This window comes from Oryzias latipes, chromosome 20 (assembly GCF_002234675.1).
Source record: "Oryzias latipes chromosome 20, ASM223467v1".
NCBI classification, from domain to species: domain Eukaryota; kingdom Metazoa; phylum Chordata; class Actinopteri; order Beloniformes; family Adrianichthyidae; genus Oryzias; species Oryzias latipes.
Window position 1 is genome coordinate 132,905 of NC_019878.2, and position 9,354 is coordinate 142,258.

At 45.9% G+C, this 9,354-nt stretch overlaps 1 long non-coding RNA gene across 3 annotated transcripts; it reads right to left on the minus strand.

Annotated features, from left to right (window-relative positions):
* Positions 1-2,536: 2,536 nt before the first annotated feature.
* LOC105353819 lies at positions 2,537-8,590 on the minus strand. Of its 3 annotated transcripts, none has more exons than XR_002289895.2 (4): positions 8,405-8,590; positions 3,387-3,514; positions 3,107-3,243; positions 2,537-3,032 (listed from the first exon to the last, which is right to left on the minus strand). It is a non-coding gene; the product is annotated as an uncharacterized LOC105353819 (long non-coding RNA). The 3 variants fall into 3 exon arrangements; XR_908544.3 differs by having other exon boundaries at positions 2,537-3,029; positions 8,405-8,586; XR_908542.3 differs by lacking the exon at positions 8,405-8,590 and adding an exon at positions 3,643-4,070 and having other exon boundaries at positions 2,537-3,029.
* Positions 8,591-9,354: the final 764 nt, after the last annotated feature.

A 9,354-nucleotide genomic window follows, 5' to 3' on the forward strand; every position in this document is an offset into this window, starting at 1 on the left:
TCTAAACCATTAATATTATAATTACCATCAGCTGGCTACGGTGGCCATTTTGGTCCAGTTGTTCCGGGCTCTCCGGCAGATTTGGCCCTGTGTTCCTGTTCAGACTCAGGAAAACTCAGAGTGAATCCAAACTTCAGTCTGACTGGAAACAAACTGAGACCACCTCCAAAGAGAGAGAGAGAGAGAGAGAGAGAGAGTGGTTCTTGTTCCAGATTATCGGGGGACACAAACTCTGGTTCCCTTTAGGCAGACCGCATGTGTCCAGTCTGAATACAGCCTTCAGAACAGCAAACAGATGCTGAGCTCTGACTCTTTACTGTAATGAAACAACTTTTTGTGTTGGAGAACAGGAGCTGCCGGCCCCAGAGGGGGAGGAGCTTGTGTGGTTCAGAGTGAAATCTGATACAACCAACCCAGTTAAAGTCATGTTAGCTCATCAGTGATTTAATGTCATTTCACAAATACAGAATGTAAAGAAACATTACATAGACGCTTCCCCAGCAGTAACACGTGTGTGTGAGGTTTAGGGTTCAGCTCAGATGTATAAGTTCTGCTTTGCCACAAACTGCTATTTGAACTGGTGTAATCCCTCCTGTGGGACCCCATGGTCGCTATAAGTAGTTCTAACATAACAGCAGAAACATTCCTATATTTTATGGTAAAGTCCTAAGCCGATCATGTTTTGATCTATTATTACATTTTAATTGTGGTTATGCAGTTTTTAGCCATAATTTAAAAACCTGTATCATTTTCTAGGACATAGTTTCTGCAGAGCAGCAGGAGTTCATCAGAAAGTCGCCTCTGAGTTGTGGGCGGGGCTGAAGTAAGCCCTTTGTTTTCTCCCTCTAGCCCCCCACACCCCAACCTAACATTGGCGGTGCAGCTAAGCACACAGAGATTCAAAGCCGCTTGTGTTGGACACATTCTACTGTTACAATGAGGGCTTATGACTCTGCTGACACACTGGGTGTAGATTTGTATAAACCCTGTTTGTACTTGAGGCTAAACTTTACTCATTGAAACTATGTTTGCATGCATCTCCTGCTGGACCAATCAGGAAAAAGGAGAGAGTGGGATGTTGGAGATAAGGGATGAGGCTACAAAAGAAATGGAGAAAACAAGAAGCCAGAAGATGAAGAAGAACAAAAGAGGGAAGAATCCCATAGCAACATGTTGCTGGACATTTATCATCATTCTGTCAGGGGTAGAGGTTAGTCAAAAGGGGCGGGGCCTGTCCACAGACACACTCCTCTATTACAAACATACATGTTAGCTCCAAAAATCATTGCAATTCAGTTCAATTCCATTTTATTTATATAGGCCAATGTCACAACACAGTTATCTCAACGGGCTTCACCACCAATAAAACACAGAATCATTCATGAAATATGAACAACAGCTAACTGCTGAACTAAACTAGACATAACCTGGACATTCCTGCCCTTATCAGCATGATAATGCCTTAGACTTCAAAGGGTTCATGTGAGAAACCCCCCCCAAACCGTCATTAAACCTCCACAGGCTGCTCCTGTGCATTGGAGTCTGTCCTCCATCACCAGACAGTAACGTGGATTCAAATGATGCTTCCTGAAGCTGAACAGCTTCCTGTTCTCCAGCTGTGCTGGGCCTCCAGACACCAAGTTCTTCTGCTGCTTGTTGGAGTCCTGTGGTCATTCTGCAGCCAGCGACACTTTGGTTTGGGTTTGCTTCATTCTGGCTTCAAAAGGCAGCCCCGGTTCTTTGCTGGACTCGGTGCTCTTTGAGGACAAAGATAAGAAGTTCAAACATTTTCCCACGCGGCTGTGTGCTGCCGAACAGATAACACAGCTGTCCTTTCTGCACATGCATACGCTCACACGCCTGGATTAGCTGCTGCACCTGCTGTTCTCAGTCAGCCTTCATGCTTTTACAAACAAATCCCTCTGTTTTAGGTCAAATCTTTCATTCCTACATTGTACATTGCACACATGGGGGGGGGGGGGGGTTCTAACTGTCTGGCCACCTCAATGAAAAGACTTTCTTTCTGTTTGCTGTCTGCTGCAGAACATGAAAGAAGATGGAAAACAGCGTGAGGATGCCATCAGTTCTTTTTCTTTGTTGGAGTGTAATTTCTCTGAAAAGGCGGGGCTGTTTCATTCTCCACTGTGACACGTTAGCAATTATCATCCCTCCATCTTTTTAATGGAACTAACATTTGGTTGGCCCATTATCAGACTGACAGAGGGTCCACCCATCCTTTCACTGCCTCTGAAAGTCTACATTTATGAACAAAATGACTACCTGTGGGGTTTCATTGGTTTAGGATTTCTATGTTATTGTGAAATGACCCCCCCCCCCCCCTGTTTTTGTTAGCCCCTCCTGTTTGCAGCCATTTTTCCTAGTTTGAGCCCTGGATCACTCCTCTGAATTCTGAGTAAACTGAGTAAATGTAGTGATGCCATTCCTGCCATACATAGCAACGGCTGACGCTGCTCACTAAACCCAAAGAAACAGGGTTCTGTCCTGGTGCTGAAGAACTGTAGAAGCTACCAAGATGAATGTTTGAAATGCTTTAATGGTAGAGGCTAAAAGAGCTTTAGAAAGTCCACACTGTCCTGAGTGATGGGATGCCTGATGATGATGATGATGATGGGATGCCTGATGATGATGATGGGATGCCTGATGATGAGGATGGGATGCCTGATGATGATGATGGGATGCCCCTGTGCTTTAGCATAAGTAAAACATGTGATGGATTGTAGGACTGGTGTCAGACGGCTTTCAGTACGAAGCATTTTTGTTCTGTGAGCAGCTGCTCTCACCAGGTTGGACCTGATCCTGATCTTCATCAGTCTGCGTGTGCTCTACTGTAGTGATTGGCTCTGCTAAATCAGTGTAGTCCTGGGCCTAGAATGATGTCTGATGACTTTTAGGATGTCATCTGCTCCTTCAGCAGAAAAGAACTTTGTTCCTGCAGACATCATGGACTCTCTCTTCATGGTTGACGCTCATGCCTCTTGATGTTTGTAAATGATGCTTGTTGATGATCACTGCTGTGAAGAAGATGGAGAGAACAATGCAGACGCTGGTGTGGACAAAGTTGAGTAAACTGAACTGTGTAATTCACCCTTTGACTGGGTCACCCTCTCCTTCCAACCAGTCTGCAGGCAGATTTAGAAAGGACAGTATCCAGGTAGGGAGTTTGACTCTGATCAAGGGCGACAGGGCGGCAGGGCTTTCATGGACGCTCTCAGCAGAGGAAATCTGCAAAATGATCAACGGAAAATGTAAATGTTTGCTGGTATTCTCATCTTTCTGTACTCACAGCTCAGCCCTGATTGAGTCCAGAAGGCGGTAACTAAGTGCTGGGATTGCTCATGGTTTCTCTTCAACCTTTAGGCGTTTACCTTCACTCTGGAACCTTTGGTCCTCCTTGGCTCACACTGGAGTTTGTCTGCAGGCACTAACGCCATTAAAAGTCTGATGCAGATCCAATTATCTGCGTCTGATCTGCTTGGAAGTCTCTGTCTCCTTGCTGCTCAAATGAAAGGAGAAAGGATGGAAAGTTCATTTGTAGTATGAATGAAAAACGGCCTGCAGAAAGTCTGTTTGAAAGTCTGCAAACCATTTTAAAATCTGCAAACATTTCTTACACATGCTCACCTGTTGTTACAATATGGACAAATTAGTCATGCAAAAACAGATTTTGTCTGCATTTTCAGCTTTTTTTTTTTACAAAATACTTTTGAAACAAAAAGAACTCCACAACCCCCCCAAAGTGCACAGCTGTTGGAGCTGCAGGGTGTTTCCAGGAGGTTTGGTCTGCCTCAGCCTTTGGTTCTCCCTGAAAGTGCCAAGCAAAGCAATAAGGATGAAGGTTTGGAAGTCATCAGAATTCGACTGTCGCGATGTGAAAACCCCCTGATGAAAGAAGGGTTGTGCGTCTTTGTCTCACTGAAACACACCTGACTGCTGCTCATGAGGAATGTTGTGAAGCAACACGACCTCTGAGATCATCGCCGCCACAGAGGAAGAAAGCACGGCCGTCTGCACGGTCATGCCGCTGGTTTCTGGTCATTACTTCCTGGGGGGGGGGGGCACTCTCAGCTCCTCAATGGTGCAGGAGAAGGTTGAAGGCCTAAGAGGCAGAGTCATGCCCCCCCCCCCCCCCCCCCGTCTCATTTTCCACCCACGCCTTTTCCCTAAAGCTCCCCTGCTGAACAGCAGAGGCAATATTTTGTGACAGAATCTCTCAGACTATTAGGCACCCAGAGGGTCTTCTGGGAGATCCCACTCACTTACTACCCCCCACCCCCACCAACCCTACCACCCCCTCTCCTGGCAACACAGCTGTTATCAGTGGGAGACAAACACTCACTCTGAAAAGAGGTCCCTTATGCTGTTCAACAGTCACACCACAAACACACATTTTACTCTCACACAGACACACATCCACTTTCTCACACACACTCCAGCACACACACACACACACTAACACTTACACAGACGCACACCCACATACGCAGAATGTAAAAGTTTAGTAAATGAAAATTAAACATTTATTCAAACTTTTCTAACATTTGTTGCATTTTTATCACCTTTATGTAAAAACACCACAGATTTTGACTGAATGTGTCATTTAAGCCTTTTGTATCAGAGCTTTAGCTCCAATGTTTCCAATCTTTAGACTACTGTAACTCATCAATCATTTATGGAATTAATGTAATCCATCCTTCCATCCATCATCCATCCATCCATCCATCCATCCATCCATCCATCCATCCAGCCATCCATCCATCATCCATCCATCCATCCATCCATCATCCATCCAGCCATCATCCATCCATCCTTCCATCCATCATCCATCCATCCATCCATCATCCATCCAGCCATCCATCCATCATCCATCCATCATCCATCCATCCATCCATCCATCATCCATCCAGCCATCATCCATCCATCCATCCATCCATCCATCCATCCATCCATCCATCATCCATCCAGCCATCATCCATCCATCCATCCATCCATCCATCCATCCATCCATCCATCCATCCATCCATCATCCATCCAGCCATCATCCATCCATCATCCATCCATCATCCATCCTTCCATCCATCCATCCTTCCATCCATCCATCATCCATCCATCCATCCATCCATCCATCCATCCATCCATCCATCCATCCATCCATCCATCCATCATCCATCCATCCATCATCCATCATCCATCCATCCATCATCCATCATCCATCCATCCATCCATCCATCATCCATCCATCCATCATCCATCATCCATCCATCCATCATCCATCCATCCATCCATCCATGCATCCATCCATCATCCATCCATCCATCATCCATCATCCATCCATCCATCCATCCATCATCCAGCCATCCATCCATCCATCCATCCATCCATCATCCATCCATTTATCCATCATCCATCCAACCATCCATCCATCCATCCATCCATCCATCCATCCATCATCCATCCATCCATCCATCCATCCATCCATCCATCCATCATCCATCCATCCATCCATCCATCCATCATCCAGCCATCCATCCATCCATCCATCCATCCATCCATCATCCATCCATCCATCCATCCATCCATCCATCCATCATCCATCCATCCATCATCCATCATCCATCCATCCATCATCCATCCATCCATCCATCCATCCATCCATCCATCCATCCATCCATCCATCCATCCATCCATCATCCATCCATCATCCATCCATCCATCATCCATCCATCCATCCATCATCCATCCATTTATCCATCATCCATCCATTTATCCATCATCCATCCAACCATCCATCCATCATCCATCCATCCATCATCCATCCATCCATCCATCCATCATCCATCCATCCATACATCCATCCATACATCCATCATCCATCCATCCATCCATCCATCATCCATCCATCCATGCATCCATCATCCATCCATCCATCCATCCATCCATCCATCCATCCATCATCCATCTTTCCATCCATCCATCCTTCCATCCATCCATCCATCCATCCATCCATCCATCCATCCATCCATCATCCATCCATCCATCCATCCATCATCCACCAATCAACCTTGGTGGATGGAGTGTCTGACTGAAAAGGACTTTGAGGTGAAACTGTCGCGTCCACAGAGTTCTCCTGTCACGAGGTCCATGAGCTGCTGCTCTCATCTGCATCCAGCACAGCAACGTAGAAGGCAGCTCTTTCTTCCACAGCCGACCCCCCCTGACTCCCTGTAGCCTTCAGATGGATCAATGAGAGCTAATGAGAGGGACAACAATGCCTTCAGCCTGATAGCATGCATCAGTCACCCAGCAGGAAGTGCTCTTCATTGTTGTTTCTTCCCACCATCAGACCAGCTCAGTGGCCTTGTGGAAGAGTGTCCAGCCTGTGACTGGAAGGATCGTAGGTTCAACCCCTGGCCGAGTCATCCCAAAGACTTTAAAATGGGACCCAATGCTTGTTGTATTGGGGGGTTAAATCCACCAAGTGTGGCTGTGTCTGCAGCTCACTGCTCCCCCAGGGGATGGGTCAAATGCAGAGAACAAATTTCACACACCTAGGTGTGTGACAGAAAGTGTGATTTAAGTTAATTTAATCAGAGAAGGATTGGATCTGTGTCTGCATCGCAACATTCATATAAACAGCCCCAAATCCAACATGCCAGTCAAAATCCTTTACAATTCCAACTCTATTTGATCCTTCCAAGTTGAATCGGCATAATTTGTATTACAGGAAATCAAAACTGTTGTTTGGAAATCAACACACTTTCAGAGAATTCCTTGGGAATCTTGTCTGGTCTGAATAAATACTAATGAAAGAGAAAGAAACTTGCTAAGAAAAATGAATTGTCCTCCTGTAAGACCAGCTTGTCTCTCATTTGTCTGTGTGTGTTTGTCGTTGTTTGACCTCTGACCCTGCCTGCTTACAGCGGATAGTCTCCCTTACAGATGCTGGTTCTTTTCAGGTGAGTGCTGCTGTGCTGCTGTGGTGTCAGACGGCTTGGTTTGGTCCCTGTTTGTGTTGGATTATCAAAGCCTTGAGTGGAATCTGACCTTCCTGCATCTGGCCTTTGTGTTACACCAACATCACAAGTTTGTACAGACTGTCTTCAGTTCTTTGGAAGGACACCACAGAGAAATTAAGACTCAATGTAGCGATATGCAGAAAATATTCAACAGATTACATAAAGGAAAATAAAAGTAAAATGAGGTAAAACACCAATCTGTGAAAGGGATTCAGTAAGTTCAGAAACACATGGATGAATTGAGATTTATACTAAAACATATCATTTTCTACAGTTTTATCCCTTTTGGGGTCACAGGGATGCTGGAGCCTATCCTGGCCACTTGTGGGCAAAGGCAGGGGACACTGTTTGTCAGTCTGTGACAGGGCTGTAATCACACACACATTCATTCTCACAGTCACACCTGGGGACAATTTAAAGGCACCGATGAACCTATGAAGCATGCTTTTGGATGGTGGGAGGAAGCCGGAGAGCCCTGAGAGAACCCACATGTGAACGGGGAGAACATGCTAACTCCACATAGAAAGGCCCCCCCATTGATGCACTGTTTCAGGTCCCCCAGCTGGGACTTGAACCAGGGGCCTTCTTGCTGTGAGGCAAGAGCGCTAACCACTGCACCACCTGCAGCTCAACTAACACATATGAATGTGATATATTGTTGGCACATTATACATTTTTGACTGTTTATATGAGTTTAAAACTATAAGTCTGGGGAATTCCAACCCCCCAGTCCAGTATTTCCAGGCTGACATAGGGGGTAGCGAGCAGAGCGTGCACATGTGTACTGCTCCATTTGTGACAAATCACCTGCTTCCAATAAATAGGAAACAGAAGGCTCCATTCAGGGTTCACCCAAAGGTCTGCCGCGTCCTGCAGCAGCAGCCATGCATTTATTCTAAAATGGCTGCTGGTTATTTGTGCATTACAGTCTGTTTTGAGTGATACCGTTTTCCGTTTAATGTGCAGGAGGCGGGAGGCAGCAAAGCATCCGTCACCAGCTCCTAAAAGTCACGGGCTGAAAAATGACAGAGCGCTCCTAGAACATTGTTCAAACCCGGCAAAAAGGCCAACTCCTCCCATAACTGCTCTATAAAAACACACAGCTGCTAACCGGCCGCTGCGCCTGAGCCAGGAATTAGATGGTTAGACAAACAGCGTTCATTGGAGAGCTGACATTTCGGCAAACGGAGAAAATTGTAAAAATAAGGGCACCGAGGCTCCAGTAAAAGGCCACGCAGTAAAATTAAGCATTTGTTTGCTCGCCAAACAAATGCTTAATTTTCCTTTTAGAGGCTCCATGAAAATGAATAGAGGTCAGCATGCACAGCACCCCCCGGCAACGTTTCCACCTCGCCTGCTCCAATATTTACCTGAGATGCCTTAAAGGAAGCAGTCTGAAGACAGGAGATGGTGCTGGCTGCTCCGGTGCCACAGGAATCCAGTTCCTTCTTTTCTCCTCAGGGACCAATAAAGAATTCAGGAAGGTTGCTTGAACCTGAAAGCAGCTGGAAGCTGTGTGTTTCTGCAAGTCAGAGCAATGCATGCTTCAAAGCAAAGCTGATTGGCTCAGGAGCGCTGAGCTGTCACTCAGACAGCTGCAGGCCTGTGGCAAACGCCCTATCAAGACCCCACCCACACCCCCCACCCGGCATGCTTGCTGAGCATGCAGGCAAAAAGGCGGCAAAGCAGAGCGGGTGAACTCCCGTGTTTGTGTTCACCTCCAAGGTCTTTCTGCACAGAAGCACCGCCTCACCTGAAACAGTCGTCTGAGTAATTGTTTTTTTTATCATAATGATGTTGTAGAAGATGAAGACGTCTATGTTCCAGTTCCAACGTTAGCAGGGTTAGAAAGAATCAGACGGACGAATGAGAACGTTTTCCAAACTAGAGTCAGTTCTTCTAAATGAAGCCTTTACAGGGCAGGTGTCGTCAGCCAGCGACACCTGAATCACACAAAACACACAAAAGGGTTTTTGTATCGGCTTTGCAGCAATGTGAAACACATTACTCACATCAAGTGTTGCATATCAGCGCAAAGCTGCTTTTCTCCACTTCAGAATCTACGGGAATTGCGTTATTTGCATAAATGGTTGAAGAGTTACGACAGTCGATAGAAGAACTAGAGTTCTGGTGTTCACGGGTTTAAGGTTAGGAAACAGTTGAACTAATGCAGGAAAGGATCTCAATCAAATGTTGAGTGTTGATCCAAACATCTTTTACAGACAAACTCCATGAAGTCATTAAGATGCACTGCACAACCTTCCCAAACACAAATGCAGATGAACCCTTTGGTGCTTTCTTCCTTCCTCCAGAGTGTTCA